Source organism: Streptopelia decaocto (assembly GCF_964273445.1).
Source record: "Streptopelia decaocto genome assembly, chromosome: 1".
NCBI lineage: Eukaryota > Metazoa > Chordata > Aves > Columbiformes > Columbidae > Streptopelia > Streptopelia decaocto.
In genome coordinates this window covers 75,456,942-75,478,459 of record NC_138663.1, presented here as the reverse complement: position 1 = coordinate 75,478,459, position 21,518 = coordinate 75,456,942, and the positions used below count along the sequence as shown (strand labels likewise).

General features: G+C 43.3%; 1 protein-coding gene across 11 annotated transcripts in view; it reads left to right on the top strand.

Moving 5' to 3' along the window:
* PPFIBP1 (PPFIA binding protein 1) overlaps positions 1-21,518 on the top strand; it is a 119,030-nt gene that overhangs the window by 40,848 nt on the left and 56,664 nt on the right. The gene's annotated exons all lie outside the window — the stretch shown is intronic.

The window sequence follows — 21,518 nt, the reverse complement described above, 5'->3', positions numbered from 1 at the left end:
GGTTCTCTGTTTCTCCTGGTTTTGAAAGGCTGAGTTGATGCTGACCAGGTTCGACCAGTGATAACTGGGGAGACTGACTGTGTTCTCTGTTGTGGTTGAAACTACAAGCTGGCTCTTTGATTTTAACAAGGCAGTACCTTCCAGGTTGGGATTATCTGGAAAATATCAAGGAGTAGGTGGCCAATTGTGACAGACAAGGGCTGCTCTGAGCAGCGAGACCGCTCCAGGAACCCTCTGGGAGCAGGGACTGGGGATGGAGCGATGTTCACCACGGACAATGGTGGTGGTGAGAGCATTACTGATGCTGGTTACGACTAGAGATGGGCTGAAGCAGGAGCTGTGTGTCAAATCTCCCTGAGCCTTTCCATTTTTCTAAGGGAAGCTCAGATCTATGCAGCATAAAATCGATGTTTGTCTCGGCCTGCTTATCTGCTGGCCAGCACATACACTCACTCCCAGATGTTCTCTTATCTCAAAACCAGAGATGTACCTGAAATCATCCTTTCAGGATTTGAAGCTTTTTTCTTAAGGCAGTCTGTCTGCAGCTGTTTTCAAGGACACATCACACTTTGAAATCATGGTATTAAAATAATTGCCTTTGAAATTAAGGGAGGGTCATGCACCCTACATCAGAAATTCCTCTTAGTGCTTATTAATCTGGTATATAAATGTCATGGCTTACATCCACAGGGTGTTTATATTGAATTTTTAGCTGTATCTGTATCTCTTACTCTTCAGAATAAATGCCATATAATCTGGTTATGAGCAATACTCTTAATTTAGATACCAAAAATAGGACATAGACAAATCAGAGTTACTGTAAGAATGTAGGAGAGGAAATAGCCCTGCCTCATGAGGGGAGATCAAATTCAGTTGAATAACCTAGTGTTTCTTGTAATGGTAAGGCCAGAGAATTCAGTCTGTTTCATTAGGATTGCACAAAAGTTGTCATATTTTTTCCTTATATATGTATATATATATGTACATATATATATATTTTTTTTTCCTGAAGGCCTGATTCTCCTCTGCTGTACCTATACTGAGGTGTGTAATGAGGAGGTAGGTTGGGAAACACCCTTTCTGCTTTTTCCTCCCTCCTGAGCAGATCAGCACACACAGATTCCAGGTACATAAAGCAGAAGGGACTTAGGCTTATGCCCCCCACACCAGTTTGAGGGAAATGAAGTTGCTCCTCAAAGACCCACAGTGAGCAGCACTGACAAGCACAAGATGTGCATTTTGGGAGCAGATTATCCTTGCTGTGGCAGGTGGACATTATCCAAGAGCTCTGATGTCTGGGACATCTTCCTCGCTCAACCAAGCCAGTGGTCTTACCCCTGGAAGAGATTTCTCATGCTCTTAGCAGCTGCTTTTTAAATAATTACGATGAAACCAATAATCACGTAAGCATCAGTAGCTAATAATAATCAGAGTTGATAAACTAACAAAATAATTATTGCAGGTTGTCCCTGCAGGTTGATGACTGAGTGGCCCATGTCTTGCTCCTCACTGTGAGTGGCAAAGCCTGTTGACTTCCCTCGGAGTTGCTGTTTGTGTGCTGGGCGGGTGGGTGAACTTCCTCCAGGCTCCCAGTTGCGTTGGTGGGGGCTTTTCCTGGCTTGTTCCCTTCTGCATGTGCAGCCTGCTCTCCCACCCTGTGAGCTCTCTCACACAGAATCACAGGATGTAACGGATTAGAAGGGACCTTGAAAGATCATCTAGTCCAATCCCCCTGCTGGAGCAGGAGCACCTAGATGAGGTTACACAGGAATGTGTCCAGGTGGGTTTTGAATGTCTCCAGAGAAGGAGACTCCAGAACCTCTCTGGGCAGCCTGTTCCAGTGCTCTGGCACCCTCACTGAGAAGAAGTTTCTTCTCAAATTTAAGTGGAACCTCTTGTGTTCCAGTTTGAACCCATTACCGTTTGTCCTATCACTGGTTGTCACCGAGAAGAGCCTGGCTCCATCCTCGTGACATTCACCCTTTATATATTTATAAACATTAATGAGGTTGCCCCTCAGTTTCCTCTTTACAATACAGGAGACCTTGTTTGTCTTGATTCAGTAAGTAATTTTTGTTTTGTTGTCTGTATGGAGTCAAGCTTGTGGGTCACGGCAATTCTATGTAACCTTAAGTAAATTTTACCTAGAAATATCTTCGTAAAGGAGTTGCTCTTCTGTGTGATGGTCGTGTCACACTGAATGACTGTGATCTGGATGAATATCAGTATTGGAAGAGAATGTGTCTTTGTTGCAGAATTTATTTCAGTTTACCTTGGGCCCAAACATTTCCCCCCGCACTTTAGCTGTGCTCTGGTGGTGCCTCTAAGCAGAGAAGGAAGTTTGTAGCCAGAGGATCATGATGCTTTTATTCAGTTTGTGGTGGAGGTCACATCTGGCAGCTGATGGAATTTAGTCAGTCCAGCTGAGGAGAGCTGATATTTTACTGTGGACCTTATATCAGAGTGCTGATATCACTGAAAGCACCCACAGGTTGCACAAAGCTGGCAGGAGCTGTATTTTGAGGTGCTGTTTTGGTCACTTAGTCAAACAGGCAGCCAGTGTTAAACATGTTCCCAGTGCCATTGACTTCAGTGGCATTAAGAGCACGCTTGTCATCAAATGTGGGCTTATTCAACTTCCTGATTTCAGGCTGGGTGGGTCTTGCTGAAAAGATCCTGTGCTGTCTCTGTTTCAGGCTGTGGTTCAGCTAGGTTCTCAATCCAATTTAAAGGGACCAGATTATAAACATTGTGAAATGCTGAGCTGCTGTAAAGCTGCTTTGCTGATAAGGAGCTGTTCAAAATACTTGGAAAGTTCAGCTCTGCTGTGAGACTGGGTAGCCAGTCCTGGTTGTGCTCACAAGATTCTGTGTCCCCTGTGTTTTGGCCAGTTTGCTGCTTGGCTTGATGCCGAGCAGTCGAGGCTTGATGTGCCCTGCGTGTTGTGCTGCAGAGGTCCACCAGGCAATGGTGGTTCTGCCAGGGCCACCCATCTAGGTGATGAACAGCCATCTCCTGGCCATGTGAAGACAGAAAATAGTGTTGTGCATCCCATCAGGTGCTGCAGCACTGCAGCTGACGTCTTCTCTGGGTGTCCTTTGTATCTGTTCCCAGCTCCCAGCATGGGATGAAAATCCACCAGCTGGAGGATGCCACTTTACCACATCTCTGACTGTCTGGACAAGAGCCTTGTTGTTTGTCAAGTGTTTCTGGCCCAAAGTAGTCTGGCAATGGAGCAAAAGCAGTCTGTAGTTGCCAGCTTCCAAGTGCCTGCAGGAGCCTCTCCGGGGGTTTGGTGCTTTTCTGTCCAAGACCTTGGCATGGATTTTCATTATTGCTCTTTTTCCCTTTCCCTTCCTTCCCTCTGCTTCTGATACTTCTTAGCACAACAGTTTTCTACTGTTTATTGCTTCACTTGCAGTTTTGGACAATATTAGAAGTTCACACCTTTACATCCCGTGAGTATCCAGAGTAGCTAGTCTTGCCCTCACTTGCATGTTCCTGCTCCTTTATAGCCTATCTTGTAATTTCATTTAGGGATCTGCTTTGCAGCTGTGCTCCTATTAGCAAGACCTCTGCCAGCTATGCTGCAGTGCTCTGGGCAGAGAAGTAGGAGGAGCGATGTCCACAGACCAGCACACACATGGTATGTGTTTTATGCTCTGGATAGTTTCCACAAGCGCTTGTCTGGATCGGCTGTTCGGTGCCAAGGGGTTTCTTGGTCCCTGGGTGCAGTATTAAGGTTATTCTTCTATATTCACTGGAGTGTTGTCAGCCAGTGATAATCCCCTGTCACTAAAGGCAGGGGCATCACTGCTTTGAACAACTGAAATAAACTGCCTGTGGGAGGATGGGAAGGATAAGCCCAAGAACATTGCTACATCAGAAGAAACTATTAGTATAGTCAGTTATGACGGCAAGAAACCGTGTACGTACCCAACAAATAGTAGTAATGGGCTAGTCTGTCTCCTTTAATGCTTCTGCTATCTGATTAGTTGTCAACATCTGTTAATTTCTCCTGCCGCAAAATATGTAGACAGTTCTGAGATTTGCATTATTAAGAGTGTGTGTTGTGTATAATTTACAATGCATTATGACAGCTGTAGTGAATGCCGTGACCCACACCATGGAGCACTGAGATACGGCTGAGTTGCTATCTCCTGTATTATCTAGATCAAGTTCGTAGCCTTGCTGGTGTTACAACAGGAGTGTAACGTGTATAATCATGTTACTCTCGTTAGGGATTTGCATATGGCACAGCACAAGGTTGCTGGCCTGAAGCCACACCAGCTTCTTGGGATCTTGTCAGATCTTGCAAGCAAGGGAGCACCAGGCTGGGTCACACGTCTTGGGCAAGAAACAGGCTGCTGTTGTGGAGATACTGGAGATGTTATTGTGGTGCTATATGTGTTTTGACATACATGCATGCTGGGTGTGTTCTCTTTTTTCTTTTTTTTCTTTTTAAATTATTGTTACTTGATTTTTTTTTTTTTTTTTTACTTCAGAAGAGCACTGTATTATTTTCTGGTGTTAGTGGGAAGTAACACTTGATTCTCCTCTCCCCTGTCCTATTGCTTGAGATCTGCAGAGAGGTATAGTGTTGATTATTTACAAGATAACAATTGCTCAGTCGCACGTTGAGTATCCATCAGCACTAAGTGTGGCCTTAGTAGCGGTGTGGAACTGCGGCTGAGATTCCTGGATGCTGTTTCCATGTGGAGCACCGTCTTTTTCCCTACTGGTGTAAAGTCTGCAAAGTGAGAAGTTCCCACTGGTGAGAATTTTGCACAGGTAGATGAACATGTGCTCTCCTTGGGCAGGCTAACTCGTTAAAATAGCCATGCAGAGCAGAGTAACAGGAGTCCCAGCGCAGGTGAGCAACTTCTAACCTAAGCTGTTCAAGGCAACTGGTTTAGGTAAACTGTTTCATTTGACTGAATGCCCAATTTACTTCACCTTTATGCCTGTCTTTAGTCAGGTTAGCTCTTTTGAGTTTGGCAGCAGTGACCACATGGAAATGTTTCCTCTAGATGGATGGAATGTCATAGCTGTCTGGCCATGGCTTCTCCATACTAGTTTCAGGCCTGGAGAAGTCCTCTGTCCCAGGATCTGTCAGTTTCCCTCTGCAAGCTCCCAGCTCTGGGCACAGGTCCCCTTGCTGGGCACTCACTGTAGGGTTCGGTGCTAAATGTCTCCTCCCAGGGTCCCCAGGGACACAGTCAGATCAGTTTGTCTGTGTTACCTTTTGTACTCTGCAGGCTGCCTTAGGGCTGTGCAGTGTTGGGGTGTCTCAGGTACCTTATTCAGACCTGTCTCTTCACTGCTGAGTATGCACTCCTGTGCTAAATTGCTTCTGTCCATGGAAGGTCACCTCTTTGATGCTGACCTTGCCTTTCCACTCCTGGGTCCCCTCTTTCAGATACCTGGACACCCTCCATATGCTTTTCCTCCTGTTTCAGCACTCAAGCAATGTAGGCAGCATAAGCAATCTTGCTCATAAGTTGCAATGGAAAACAGATAAAGTCTTTGCAAAGAAACTTCCCTGAACACTGGTGGGTTTTTTTTCCTGGTGGGACCATTGCCACAGCCAGAACGTCCTGCAGCATCCACACGGGACACAGGATTTGGCCTGGGGTCCCCAGCTGTGCTGAGCTGGGCCAGAGTGACCAGAGCTGGGAATGCTCTCCAGTGCTGGGGACAGAATTGATGTTGCAGTGTAGCAACAGCAAGTTGAGGTTTCTTTGCCTTAAACAAAGGCATTTCCATAAATCATAAGCAGCTTTTGCTTAAGTAGCTTCAAAATGTGAACAAAAGTGTGGCTGAACATCAGCACTTGTTTCACGTGGGTTTAAGAAAAATGGGATGCCATTTAAGTAGTTGTCTTGTTCATGTTATTTTCCTAAGTCTTTTTTTAGACACAATAACGCAACGCAGGCAATTAAACCCCTACTTATTTCGAAGGTTTTTAATTAGCTGACAGTACTGATTCAGGTCTTGCAGTCTGTAAAATACAGCACATCACTTCACAGTACTTCATCTTGGATAGTGCTCCACTTTCTTCTTAAAGGGGATTTAAATAGAATATTTGGGGGGAAGGGAAATGAAACCAGAGTACAGAAATGGCAATTTAGTATTCTTGACATTTCTCAGAAAGCTGCTTAAGATTATCTCCTTAAAATGGCAGATTTTGCCTGCGAGTCAAGTAGAGGAGCAGGAGCTGATATTTCATTAAAATACTATGAGAGGCCTGCATGCATTTATGATCCTTGAGACATTTGCAGGAAACAAGGGCTTGCTATTCAGAACTGTCAAAAGTTTTAATAAAGGACAAAAAAACAAATCCCAAAGGCCAGCTGCATGACTCTGATACCTCCACTGCCAGCTGTCTGGTTGTTACCACTCAGAGATACCTGTTCCTGGCCTTTTTTTTTTTTTTTCTTCTTCTTTTTTCTGAATGCATTTGTGAAACCTTCCATTTTAGTGTTGGGTGTTGAACCAGAATTTAGATATACTGGAGTGATGATTGCTTTTATACATTCCATGGCCAGATGGACTTTTTTTTTCAAAAAAATATCAAGAATTGATGAAAAATACAGAGACCATGACTTTCTCAAGGCTCTGCCATGTGAACAATGCTTTTTAAATGGTTTTTCATAGAACTGGGAGTTGTCCTGGGTGTTTGTCTTTTCCCTCACCTCACAACATCAAGGAGATGGGCTTCTGTCAAAGAGTCTTTACGTTAGCTTGAAAAATGGAGTTGGAAAAGTTGAGAGATCCAAAGATAATCTGCTGGGTAAGCTCTATAACAACAGGAGTAGTTGTGTAGAGCATGTTATTGTTCTGTTTTGGAAAGCACTACTTTGACACTTCTAATAAACTTGTATTTAAGGCAACAAGTTTAATGTTATCCATCCATATTTTCTGCTTAGATTACATTGCAATAAACCTTCCACTTTGAAAATGAGAAGGAAACCTTTCTTTTAAATTTCTTACCTTCAGTCACTTTTTAAGGCAAGGCATTTTCCAGTCAGGGGAAATTATTGTTAATGAAATACAATACAATGGCAATATATTTTATAAGACTTAAACCGCAGTAATCATGCACTTATGTGTAAGTGCTCCTTGTACTTACATGGATTTCCACAAGCTTCAGCAGGGTTTCCTTTCAGACTTGTAGCTTGTTTGCACACTGTATTTGTCTTCAGTGATCAACCAAGGCTCTTTCACTGGGTAAAGCAGTGGAAGGGTGCAGTGAATGGCAGGAGCACCCAGCTTATGCAAACCTGAGTGCACATTTGCAGTGGCTGGTCTTAAAAGTTTGTCCTAGAGAAATCCTTGTGTTGTAGCATTTTAGCAGACAGAGCTTTCGTGTAATCTTGCTTTTTGGATTTTGCTAGGAACCTGCTAACAACAGTGTTATTTCAGTAACGTGGTATTTCCAAGGTATTTCAGTACTTGCAGAACTGTAGTATACCAGCAGTGAGCAAACTCATATGACTGATGCATAGTAGTTCATTTGCAAAAGTAGCAGGGTTTATTAACAAAACCTGAACCTCTACCAAGTAAAACATCATGCTAGTTATATCTTACCTGCAAAACCTTGAAGCAGATGAATCCGTCTACATAAGCAGCAGAGTTTGATGCTGTAAGGAGGGTAGTTACCGTAGGGTATTTGTAGTGCTGCTGGAGGGGGTGGGTGCAGCAGTGGACCTTTCTGTGAGCAGTTCGGCACCCTTGTGATCCAGAGCTGCCCCCGTTTCTGTCTGTTGACTGAGGGGGCAACCTCCTGTATCTCCTTAAATGCCTCTGCTGAAGGCTGTTGCCATATAGTGATAAATAAATGATGAGCTGTCCCCAGGAGGAAGCCATGCTATGACAGGACCCGTGCATGAAGATGTATGATAATTTACATCCTGAAATAAGCAATGTTTCCTTTCCTAAACAGGGCCGAAGCTGTGGGTCTATGATATATGTAAACATTCTTGCCAGTTTTGGATTTACTTTTTCCTTTTTACGCAGCAGGATCATTGTAGTTGTGGACTTGGCATCATCAGTGTCTTCTGCAAGCCCAGACTAGACTGTCTCAGTGCTTTCTTTCCGTTCAGCAGAGTAAGATCCTCCTCTAAGGGAGGATCCCATCCTAACTTTAGCCAGGGAAACAAAATCTGCAGTGCTTCAAAGCTAAATATAAACCTCTGGAAACAGTCCCTCCAGTGGTGGCTCAATAGGCACATGAAAAATATTCAGCCTTAACAAAGGGAAATACAGGGGCAATAGTTTTAAAAGAAAGAAAGAGTTATTTCTATAGATTTATTATGTGTGAAGCAAGAATCAAGCTTGTAAAACTTCTTCAGTGCTTGAGAACAAGTGAGGCTTATACATGGAGGTCGAGGGGTTATACTGGATATACCACAAAGGATTTGGCACCAGACGTTCACATGGTTGCTGAGGAAGCTGCTAGTTCATGGTGATCATGAGAAAGTGTCATGATTTGTTTACTTATAGTTGGTTCTGTCATTTTTTTTTTGACATGGTGATAGAAAGTGTGGACAAATTCTAGGACCTTCTCTTTTGAGCTGGTCCAGTGAAGTCCTTGGTCAAGGCACAAAAACCTGGTTGTATTTCAGTACATCCTACCAGCCACCCCCTTCCCCTTTCACTGGAAACACTGGCAGTGTTTTGGGAGTCCTGTTAAGTTCTTCCCCTTGTCTCTGAAGAAAACCATTGAAGATGATGAGCTCACTTTGTGAGTACAGTTGGACCTTTGATTATCCCATGAACAGCTTCTTCCTTCCGGTGGCCTTCAAGGACGAGGCACTTCCATTGATCTCTCTTGATGTCAGCAAGACTATTTGTGCATGCTACAGGTTAAACCTGTGCTGTTCATTAGGATCAGGATCTTCAGCTGCAGGTGGGACTGGGGCTGTACCCTGTTTCTATTTGACCTTTGATACCTGAACTCTTTCTTGATCGGCTGGTGGAGTGAAAATCTGCATTCAGTTAACGTAGGCCCTTCTACAAGACTGAGTTTTACTCCCCACCCCACCCAAAGGTTGGGAAAGTGTGAAACACTTTTAATGTCTGCTTCTTTTAGCATCAGATGTCTAACTTGATTTATATGTAAGTAGGAAAACTTTGAAGTGTTGTTGAAATACAAAGGGAAAGTACTTCAAAGAAATGTAACATTAAAAGTGTATCTGATCCCTCGAGGTTTTTGAAGTTTTATCTTGAGATTATGTATCCAGAGGAACATTTGTATGGAAATACTAAGGGATATGAATTCATCCAGAACATTATGAGTATTGCCATTTGGCATGCACTGAACTGTTCTGTACTAGTTTTGATTCCACATCGTGGCAGGCGAGCGATCCTTCACTCACCTGTCTGCGTTGCCAATGTCCATGGCACAGTAAGAAGCTGAGATAGTCTCTGATGGGGAAACCAGAGTGTGATGCTGCCGCAGCATGAGACTTGCTCTCCTTGTCCAGGAGAGAGCCCTGGGTACCGCTAAATAAAACCACGGTGTGTTAAGCTTCCCAAACTTCTGATTTGCCTGGGTCGTTCTGCTGGAGCAGGGCCATGAAGGTCCTTGGGAGGCAATGGGCTCGTAGATTACAGATTTCTAATAAATATATTGAACTCTGAGAGTGCAGATGCTGGATCTGAGCTGCTTGTAGTTGGGCATCCGCTCCTGTAAGAACACGCCCAGCTGTGCTGGAGGAGAAGGTGGTTGTTTTTCCTCTTGGCACACAAGGATTCTGGCACTGAAGTTTTTAATTGCAGGAACTGTAGTAGCAGTTCCCAGAGCTCAAGGGGGTGTGTGTGTGTGTGTGTGTGTGTGTGTGTGTGCAGGAGGAGCTAATTAGATGTGTATAAATCATGGGTTAGGCAGAGCTTTAAATCCTAGATGTTTTGTTCCATCCTTCTGTTACAGTGGCGCTTTGGAAAGTTAGAAACATACGAAGTTACACTAGAACCACTTTTTCCTAAAATGAAACACTTTTTCCAGCAATGAAACCACAGTGGGGTTACTTTTGATCTTTTTATAAAACATCTTTTAATTAAAATAGCATTAAGTTACTTGTATTGTTTTTGAAGCTTTATTTTAATTACATCTGTAGGTTGAGGGAAGGGAAACAGTTAAGCAGCCTAAGCTGTTTGGTTTTTTCCTTCTGTCACAGGCTTGAAAAAAAAGTCAGATGATCCTGCTTCCCCCATCCACCACATCCCTTCTATGCCTTACTGTATTATATGTCAAATAAGGGGCTTCCTGTGCTCAAACTTTTAGGATATTCTCAGATCACATCAAACTTCCTTCAGCAACCACATGGTTCAGTAATATTTTTTTTTCTTTCTTAATGAAAACTAAGATCCTCGTGGAATTACTTCTTTTTTATATTATAAGATCTCGACTTTGGGGAGAAATTGGATATTGCAAGGTTTGTGCTGTAAAACTGGCTTTCCAGCAGAGTCTGTAAACCTGACTGGCATATTGGAGTTGTACACTGGCTTAAACATGTTGCAGATACTTAATAATGGAGAGGGGCAATTCAGCTCTTGCACAGGACAGTATTTCTACATTATTGTTGTTCTGTAATTTAGCCACACCTAAGTTTGCTTCAGACTGGTTGACTTGTATCATGACACTGCTGACTTGAGCAGCAAAGGGGTGGTGTGTGCTACCTCATCCACTGCTTGTCCTGTTGTCTGAGAAAGCTTTGCAGCCCCTTGCTTTGGTGAGACTGCTCCGGATACCCAAACCAGGTGCTCTGTAGGTGTGCTTGCAGTGTTGTGCTGCAACTGGGTTGTAAACTTTCTTGCACCACTCTTAAGAGTTATCTTATTCTCCATTTTAGTGCATTATAGCTCTGTCTACTAAAGGGAGCCTACTGTTAGGAAGGTCAGTAATAAACCACAGTTTATTGCTATATCTAATGAAATAGGTATTTTGCATTGTCCCACACAATAAAATAAAAAAATCACACTTAGCAAAACATCTGTAGCAAGTAAACTCAGTCTCAGTAACCTTGTTATCCCACAGAAATCTAGGTGGGTTTGTAGCAGCTGCAATTCTGCCCCCAGTTGGGCATCAAACATGCTTTGATGCAAATATGTCTTAAGTTTCTGACTGCTAAGATTTTTCTTCAGCTCATGAACTGAATCTTCCTCTTGTTGTAAAGCTCATCTTGCTCATCGGGCCATGGGTGATGGGTGGGATATTTCCCCCTCCTACTTATGCACAAGGCACTTGGCTACAGGATAGGGAGTGGCTGCTCCCTTCCATCCCTAGGTCTTTCTTACTGGAGAAGATGTGGAAAGAAGGCCTCTTTCCCATGGCCACCTCCTTTCTTCCCAGCTTCCTTCCTCTTCCTGCTGCAGAAGAAAGGGAAGACGGTAGAGTTGGAACCAGGTTTGTTCCATGAGGGACATGTTCCTTAACAGGGGCAGCTCTGGCTTGGTGCTGACCTGCTGCCTCCCTCCACCTTGCTGGTCACAAGCAACTATCACCTGTACCCCAGGACTGTAATATCTGTGTAGCCCTCCAAGCCCGCCCCACCATGGTTACCATTCCCCTAGCACTGATACCTTTCTCTTGTCAGCTCCTCTGAGCCCCAGGCACAGCTCAGCCCCTCCACCTCTGAGTTTTTTTAGCCTTGGGTGGTGCTGGAGGCCAAGTGGCACCAGAGCAGGAACATGTCTTTCTGCAAGGGGTGGTGAGGAGGTGTTGATCTGACAGGAGGAGAAGAGCTTGAGACGGGATGTAGAAGACGACATCTCTACCCTGAAGAACCAGCTGCGGGCTTTCATTAAAAAGGAGTGGGCAGCAAGAGAGCTGGTTTCTGTCCCCAGCTGCCAAATTTCCTTTGTGCTGAGGAGTGAGGCTGGCCCAGGGGTAGGCAGGATACACAGCTCTCCAGCCACGCAACGCTAAGTGTTAGGCAGTGGTACGGATGGCATATGGCTCATTAGAGTTGCACTGTAGTGATGGTTCTTTCGCAGGGCATTGGTTTGCTTGGTGCTCACCGTTGCAGCATTTGGAAGAGAATAGAAGGACCCTTTCCTTGAACTGAGAGTGCATAGCTTCTGTCCTTCATCTCTTGGCACCGAAGCTTTAGTGTTGAAAAAGCAAGACAAAATCAACAGCACTCTGCTCCTAGCTGGAAAAAAGAAGAAAGAGCTTTGCTTACTCCAGTGTTACTGAAATCCCTGGTTGTCAGACTTGTGGCTGTGATGTTCTAGGGGATGGAGGTTGTATCCTGGGAAGGGATGTGGGGGACAGAAGCTGTTTGAGAGGAGGTGTGGGACAGCAATGCTGGGAAAGAACCGTGGCTGTGAGTGCCCCTTTTGCACCCTGGGCTTGAATGAGCGGCTGTGCAGCTGGGGCAGCAAGTGCAGGCTGTGTCCCAGAGGAGGGAGAAGATGGTCCCAAAAGAAGGTGGGGAACATTCTGGGCAAGAGGCATCTCCTTGTTCTGCAGCTGGGTGGTTCATTGCTCTCTAGGGCCCTTGTCTGTGGCTGCTGTGACCGGCAGTGGGATTGCACGCGTGGCAGTTGTCAAAGCACAGAGGTGTGATTATGTTCACCTTTGGCTCCTCATTGATGAGAACACGTGGAAGTTTCAGGATGTGTTTTGCACGTGAACTACTTGGGACTATTCAAAGCTGAGAACTAATTGAAGATTTGAAGTCTGTGTTTTGAAAGGCACAGTACCTACATCTGATATTCCAAGAATCCCAAAGGTAGAAGGTCCATTTTTAATAGTGATTAAGGTCATGTGCTGCCTAAAGCATGTTTTCTTCATATAGACTCTGTCAGATTCCCAAGTGTGCTACCTAAGCATAAGCTGTTGGCAAAGCTCCAGCGTGAGCTATTGACAAAGGGCTTTAGTTTAGAAGGAAAGAAAATGCAAAGATCTGCATGTTTTTGAGGTGAGCAAGACAAAGCCAAAGTGAAAATTGGCACACGATTCCTTATGTTTCACTTCCCCTCCCCCTAAATTTTTCTGTTTAAAATTTAGTCCTGTCCTATTACATGAGAAAAAAAAAGTCTTCAACCATGTTGAATTTTGCCCTGCTCAATTTTTAAATTTCTAAGAAGGAAGAGATGGTGAATCATGCTGTATCAGGGGATTATTAGTGTATCAGTATTGTAATGGTTGTACTGGCAATCTCAAGTTCTCAGATATCATGAGTCTTTAAAAAACTGTGAAGTATCTTCGCACACAAGGTATATACTTCAGATATCCCACTCTTTTTTTGCATGGTCCTTCTGAAAAAATAAATCTTAAGATAACAACATTGGCAGCAGAATGAAAGGTAGGGATCTAATGCTGGGACTTTATATGAAAATTTTCCCCATGTAACAGCTGATGCTGCGGTATTACAAAGTATTGTTTTTTCCATTGTTCTTTACAGGTAGTTGGTAGTTAAACATATGAAAATACAGTTCAAGCTAAATTTATTTACTTTTTTTTTTTACTTTATTTACTTTTGATGGTGGGTACCCTCTACTTTTGCTTTGTGTAGTGACAACACTGAAATTGTGGATCTAGAAGCTCCTAGACCTGAATGTCCAAAATCCAAAGCTGAACCCTTTCAAATTTGGAAGTTTGTGAATTTGGTCTTTGGATCCAGCCCATTAAAATACAGCTGCACAATCTATGAAATTTGGTCTAAACATGGGTCTCTGGTCAGGATTTGATGGTTCTTAAGGTATTTTGAAGAGCTACCTTTTAGACTCTTACCCAACAGTGCCTCTTTTGTTTTGTAGCCTGTGTGGCCGCAGCCTGTCAATAACATGTTGCTGGGGAATGTGAGGCATTTCCTTGCTTGCTTTAGCAGTCTGGGAGCGAGGAATGAATATTGCGATTGTTTTTCTAATCAGTGGACCCAAGCAAAACATGTGAGAAAATAACATATTGATTTCTCAGACTCTCTAAGGTGAGTAGTTGAAAGCATTTATTAGTTAACCAGTAAAACGTGTGAACAGTCTAAAGTGAAGTGTATCTGCGGGGTTTTTTGCAAGTCTCCATCTGACCTCGGATTGCTTGTGCCTTGAGAATGAGAGTCTGGAGAGTGTTTGCAGACAGGTATTTGCATTACTCATCTGCTTTGCAGGTAAGGGGCTGCTGCTCTGGCTGCGTCTGTGTCATCCAGTGACCACAGAGCTCACTTGTGCATCACAAAACAACATAACTTGTTACCTGCTCCGTTTTTTTAGTTCCTTTCAGTTACAACAACAAAAAAAGAGCTGCTGGAGAATAGGGTAGCAGAGATAAACCACCAGAATTATTTCAATACTGCAGACCAAACTAAATGGTTTGTTTTGTAGCTGGATGTGAATCTAAACCATAAACCTTGACTCAGAGACTTGGGATGTTTATATAAGATGTTTGCTGTGTACACCTCTCTGTGCGAGTATCTGAAGGATGCTTATCTTGCTGAGGCTTAGCTTTTGCATCACAACTAATTTATCTAACAAGTTTTAAGGCGAAGTACAGAACACAACTAAGCTGGTTGGTAATAAAAGTTGTGGTGTGATTTGAGGTAAGTTCTTTCCAAGGTATAAACAATTATATCTTGGAAGGACTTCCGTGCTTTATGCTCTTAAAATACTTTAAAGTCCTTTCTATGGCTTGATACATTTTATCTCTAGACATTTCTTACATACTGTGGGTTCAGCTTTCAGTCTCAGTGTGCTTCATAAATTTTTATCAGTTAAAGGAAATAAATAATGTTTGTTGTATAATAAAGAAATAATGAAATACAGGGAACAAAGAAAGGAGCTAGAGTTAGAAAATAAAGGGACATTTGTTGCTTTTTTGTAGTCCTGCGTAATATGAGAACAGTGTTGCTTTGATGTCATTGACTAGAGTTCAGCAAATTGAAGAATAAATTTACTTTTACATATAAAATAAACAGACATTATCAGTTTAAGTAAGCTTTTGCCAACGTTTTGATTGTTTTTCTCCATAATAATGTTTATCCTTCTTGCACGGTTGAGCATTGGGCTCTTGGAGCGTCCTGAGCCTGCAGGCTGATGGAGCCCAGGGCCTGGTCCCACCGGGCTCCTCCTTTGAGGGTGGGGCTCCTTGTAGCTGTCTGCCCAAAATGGAGGACTTGTCCTTGAAAGAGTTGGGCTTGTTCAGCCTGGAGAAGAAAAGGCTCCAGGGAGACTTTATAGCAGCACTCCAGTACCTAAAGGGGACCTACAAGAAAGCTGGAGAGGGACTTCCTACAAGGGCGTGTGGCGATAGGACAAGGGGTAATGGCTTTAAGCTGAAAGAGAGTAGATTTAGGTTAGATATAAGGAAGAAATTCTTCACCATGAGGGTGATGAGATGCTGGAACAGGCTGGTCAGAGAAGCTGTGGATGCCCCATCCCTGGAAGTGTTCAAGGACAGGTTGGATGGGGCTTTGAGCAACCTGGTCTAGTGGAAGGTGTCCCTGCCCATGGCAGGGGGGTGGAACTAGGTGATCATTAAGGTCTCTTCCAACCCAACCCATTCTGTGATTCTATGAAGGACCATTCAGAGGATGTCCTTGGTCTCACCAGTTCTCCTTGCTTTGACCTGTGTGTAATGTCTGTTCAGCCATTGTGGGGTAAGAGTGTGAGGTGTCTGCCAGGGGAGCTGCCGGGGGGTGTCCCCATGCCTGGGAGGGACCTGAGCAGAGGTACCTGCCTACATGTGGCAGCCAGGGCCTCTCCTCAGGAAAGGGGGACAATGTCTGAATTGCATAGCTCAAAACGTGTTCAGGAACAAACTAGTTTCCTGTCCCTGCCTCATGCTAAAATATTTCTCTGCTTTATTTGCATTAAGATTTTTCCAGCATTTCCTAATTATACTTTTCCAGTTTCATTTGTTCTTGAAAAACACCAGAGCAATATATTCAACAAGACTCCATTTTCTTTTTTAGTTTCTTCTTTCAGGCCTGGAAGGTATGAAATGGAGTCTTTTTTAGTGTTAAAAGAAATGTTAATGTCTCCTAGTGTAAATTAGCTGAATGTATTCATTATTACGTGTTAAAATGCTACTGACTGGTGGTACTATAGTTGAGTATCTTCAAAACATCCCATGAGAAATTACGCTAAAGATTTAGTCTGAATTAGTTTCAAGCCCTTTTTATTTGTGATTGAAATGTATTTTGCAAATAAGTCTTTGTGTGTTCATGTTTCTCTTCTGGCCAGCCAGAAAAACCACAGATAGATGTGATAATGTGTCTGAAATGGCATTTATCTTCATGAAACAGAGTTTTACCTTCTAAAATTAATTGCTAAGGATGTGTTGTTTCCGTGGTTCAAGGTGAGAGAGATGAATCCGGAAGATGTTTCAGACTTCTCACAGCTGTCTCATGTGTAAGACTAAGAATGCAGGGACATTAATTTTGACAGCGAGGTGAAATTTAGGGTCTTTTACTGTGGAACAGGTTCTCTCCCTCTGCCTCCCCTGTGAAAGATGTCTGCAATTTGTTACCTTTTTGTGGTAGTTTCCTCTGGGGTAACAACGTGCTCCTGGGGGTCCTTATATTTATTCTCTGCACCTCTCAGGAACAAACCCTAATCAAGATTATTCATTCGTGTGTATCACAATTTTCTGATTTAGGGAACATTATGTAGGAATGGGAGAGCTGGGAAACTCAAGTCATCCATCTTATTGCATCATATCATAAACATAATCTGTAGCCAATGCTTTCTTTACAAACACTGAGCGTTTGCAGAACATGTGGACAGGGCAGAGGAAGGCGAGCAGGATGAAAGGCCAGGCCGTGCCCTTCCCCAGAGAGGTTACACAAGCGGCAAGATGTGTTCTTTTGGCCTTCAGACCTACTATCAGGCACCTGATTGTCCTCAGCCTCGGGAACCTCTGGGTTTTAAAGCATGGTGTGTTTTGCAGATGGATGTCCAGACTGAGACGACCCCAAAATAATAAAAAATAAGGCTTGAAGATGTTGCTTCTAGATGCCTCTGCGTGTGTTGTTCGATCTAGGAAAGAGAGAGCCTCTGAGTAGAGAAACTGTAATTTCCTAAATATGTAAAATATTTAAGCACTTTCTTTTTAAGTCTGCCATATTAATTAAATATCTGAATTTGAAATCCATATTCAGGCAGCTTTTCTGTTTGCATCCAGCCGACTGCAGCTCCCATTCACAAAGCGCCCTGGTTTTTTTTCTAGCTTTCCTTGGATTTATTTGCAGGGCAGTGTTTTGTTTTCTCCGTAAGCTGTTTGGAATACATCTTCACTAGCACTGTAGCCGGAGGGTTTGTATGTCATTCAAAAATAAAAATAAAAAATCTCCACCTACTGAAAAGTGAACAGCATAGCCCTAGCAACCAGCTGGTGTGTTCAAACCAGAGGAAGGGACATAAAACAAGTAAGACCAAATTACGTCTCCGTAACGGCCAGGGGTGGAGTAGAAATGCCAGCTAGTGATAACATTAATCATAACTGATAGTGGAGATAGCTGCATTTGTGTTTTATTTTTATTACTTTTAATGGTGGATTGTAAATACAGCCTTGATGAAGTGATGCTTGTTCCTGCCGGCATAAGCAAGGTGTTCAGCTGACAGCTCTAGAAGGTGGATTTGCTTCTGTAAAAACAACCCCCCCACCCCATCGTGCACCAATTGTATATGCATTGAAGGAATGAGGAAGGTAAGTAGTCGTTTTCTTGGAAAGCAAGGGAAAACTTATTTTAAATGGTCTGTCAGATGGGATGCTGTCAGTACTTTCCTCCCAGGTGGGTTCTTGATGGCGTTATGCCAGGGGTGGATTTCATGCATCTGCCTCTCTGTCTCTTGTGTGCATCTTGGTTTCTCGTTCATCTGCCGTGTCATAGATCCATCTGTATTAAAATTATGATTTTCCTTTTTTTTTTTTTTTCCTCCTTTTGTGAACGAAAGGAATTTAAACCGCTTGACATCATCTGAAATATTAGCTATTCCTTATTTTCCTAAGGAGCTCCACTGAGCTTCTTCAAGATGGATTTTCTTTCGTGTTACCTGACTCTGGATTTCCTTAGTCACTGCCAAGAGAAAAACTTGAAGCCTTGAGTTTTCTGTTAGGTTTTATTTCTGTTAGACCAAAACCAGGCAAAGCAAAGCAAAGAAAGGGACATAGATACTGGTAAAGGTCTTCTGTGTTAGTGGTCAGCCCAGGCTCCTCTCAAAGTTTCTGAAGTCAGAGGTGGTCTTTGCCCTTCCATAGGTACAGCAGTGAATCTGCTGGTGTTCCAGTATTATCTGCTTTCCTATAATCCACAAAGGCTGCTGATTTATGAATTCTGCCTAAAAACTGCATTTCTTTGACTCCTTCTGCACCTCCCCTTTCAACCCCCTTCCTCCTGCAGTTTGTTGTCTTTTCTTGTTTCATACAGTTTTGTGCTTTGGTCCATTGCTGTGTGAGGTCTTTGATTTCCTCCCTGCCTGTCCATTCCCCATGTGCTGCTGATGATGTGCAAGGAATAAAAGTGATTCTGTGCCCTTGTGGGGCAAGGATACCTTCAATAGTGCTTTTCTGTTGCAGCAGTTTTACTTCCGGACTGCTAGATGTGCTGCACTGTGCTGGGAAGGTGGCCAGAGCAGCATGTGCCATTCCAGCTAGTTTTCAATGACTGCTTTTAGGACCAAATAACTGGGGAAATGGGATTTTGTTGCATCATCTCCAGCTGTTTGGCTTGGGGGCTTTTTGTTCTTTTTTTTGTGTGTGTGTGGTTTTTTTGTTTGTTTTTTTAAAATTTGTTCTCTATTTCACCTCTCCAAGTTTCTCAGCTGTAGGCTTGGCCAGGCTGCTAACAGATGCTCCATGAGCGGTGGAACGGTTTTTGGAGATCAATGTGTTCGCACAGTCTTGCTTCGCTAAATTTAATCTCAAAATTTCTCACTGCTGCTCTCAGCAGCATGACTCCTTTTGCAGTAGCAGTGGAGGAAGCGCTGTGCAGACTGACGTGTCTGTTTTCTTGGAGGTAGGATGAGGTAACAGTGGGGTAGATGCTGGAGGCCTCCTGGATGCTGTTGGTACCACAATCTGCCACTTGCTGCTCTTGTCAGTAGAGTTGTCTTAGGAATTTTTGACAACCATGAACAAAACCCTTGTTCAGGAAAAGCAAGGAGTGCTTTTTTTGGAAGCATGAAGGGTGGTTGTGCCTAGATGAAGTGCACAAGATGGTGATTATTTTTCTGTGCCTGTGAGCCATGGCTTTATTATGCAAGTGTAAATTAGCAGTTCCTTGACCCCAGTTAATGTCTTTCCTAGACAGAAAGTGAGAAACAAGGGGTTGACTGTGAACAAATGTGGATAGGGAGCACTCTGTTCCTTAGCGCATTTTTAACCTGCAGTATGCTTTTTCTAGGTAGCCTCCTCAATACTGTATTTAATGCTTGATTGTGAGCTGCACTGAGCTCACTGATGGCCAAGGTGAGAAGGCACCTTTGGAGGTCTCCAGGGCAAAAGCAGGGATGCTCAGGGCAGACTGTGCCAGGCAGGGTCCAGTCAAGCTGTGAGTAACTCCAAGGATGGAGACCCCAAAAAGGCAACTCTTTCCAGTGCTTCCCATCCTTGCAGTAAAAAAGTGCAGTGGATTGGGTTTTCTTTTTTAAGCCTTTAATTTTTTTTTTTAATTTTTATTTTTAATGCATTAATGGAATTTCCTATATTTTAATGTGTGCTCATTGCCCCTTGCCATGCCACTGAGAAGTCTGGCTCCGTATTCTTTACTCCCCTCATGAGGTGCTTATGCACACTGAGAAGATGGTGGGCACTCCTGATTCCCAAACATTAATTGGCTGTTGTGGGTTTGTGGCTGCTTTGCCTTGTTGATGCTTTTCCACTTAGAGCTATGAGGAATCAGTGTTTTGTTTGGGGCAGCAGCCTTAGTGTTTTTCTGTGTGATCTTTACTTTTAGAGGGAAATCCAGTGCAGATTGTTCACACTGCATTTGTAGACACCCATATTTGAGCAGGACTTGATTATCACAGCTAGGAAATCCTAAAAGAGAAAGGACAAGACTGTCTTCAGAATTGCCCAAGTGAATATGTTTGCAAAAGCTGAGTTTTCTGCTAATTATCAGGTGTAGAGGCACTGGACCAAATATCTTGCACGATCTGTGTATTATAGCAGGTATTGTACTGCTTGAAGTTTACTATTGACATGTGTTCCAAATCAGGGGCTTCCTTCTTGAAGTTTTTGAGTCTTCAGTTATGATACTACTAAAATGTGAAGTTTTGCAACAGCTTAATTTACAGTATTTTGACTTCTTAAACCTCTCTTGGCAAATAAATAATAAAGCAAGGCATTTCCCAAAATCGCAGTAGTCTCTGTGCTGTCATTCAAAAGTTACCTTAAGGTTTGGACCTACTTCACGTAAGAGAGGTTTTGAAACAGCATATGAAATGTTGGCATTTTAAGGCCAAAATTTCAGCAAAGCTAACTGGTAGTCAAACCAATAAGTTTGAGGGAATAAGTAAGAGGGAAAATTCAGTTTATAACATGAATTTTTGTTTTGGTTTGTTTTTTAGTAGACAGTGTTCCAGGCCTTATGCCAGAGATACTGTGAACAACTTTCCTAATTGCTTATGTTGGGGCAAATGTCAGCTGCGCTGTGGCCTAAAACAAAAACCAAATGGCAGGGTAAGCAAAAGGTTAAAGCGAGTTTTCCTTCCTGGTGTTTGTTTAGCTTTGTTCCTTAACTGTATTTATATCAGAAGTAGTCTCGCGTGTCCTAGATGAAAGCCAGGGCAGTCCGGGCTGTTTCAGTGGCCTGTGTGCCCATTGTGCTGGGGTGGAGGGATCGGGATCGCCTCTGACCTCTGCAGCTCCACTTCAGCAAAGTACCTAAACACGTGCTTAACTTGTAGCCCATCGGGATTTTGGGTCTGCTGCTTCACCTGCCTGGGCAGCACATCGGGTAGTTCACTTTTCCAGACCCTGCTGGAAATACTCCCTTGGGGACCACTTCTGGCTTTCAAAATTTTAAGGGTAAGATCAGATGGCATCGTTACGGCAGGAATCTCTGCTAAGCTCGGAGCAATGCCGTCAGGGGGATAGTCTGTGCATGCATGCGATGTTCCAGTGAGTCCTGGGCGTTTGAGACATCATGCCTATAGGCAAATGATTGCATGTCCAGGGCTTCTGGATTGTCAGGCATCCAGAAATCTTGGGCAAATGGTCAGAATCTTCTTTGTCTATACCAGCGAATTCTTGTGGAGAAAAAATATAGCTGATAGACATGTGGTTTATTGCTGACTTCCTTTTAGCCATAGAAGGCCTGTGTCTTTGGTGCATGCTTCCCTGAAGTGTCGTGTAGGATTTCTGAGATGCTGTATGGGGTGACCCATCAGTGACATTGATTTAGTAAAACAGCTTATTCCCTGCCAATTTCCTGATGTGATACTTTTTTGGATTATCTTTGATTTGCTCTGCAATGGGGAGTAACACTCATCTCCTGACAAATAGGTTATACCTGTATGCAGAAGGCTCTTAGAAGTGCATTTTTGTTGCTGCCTTAAAACTAAAATATCCT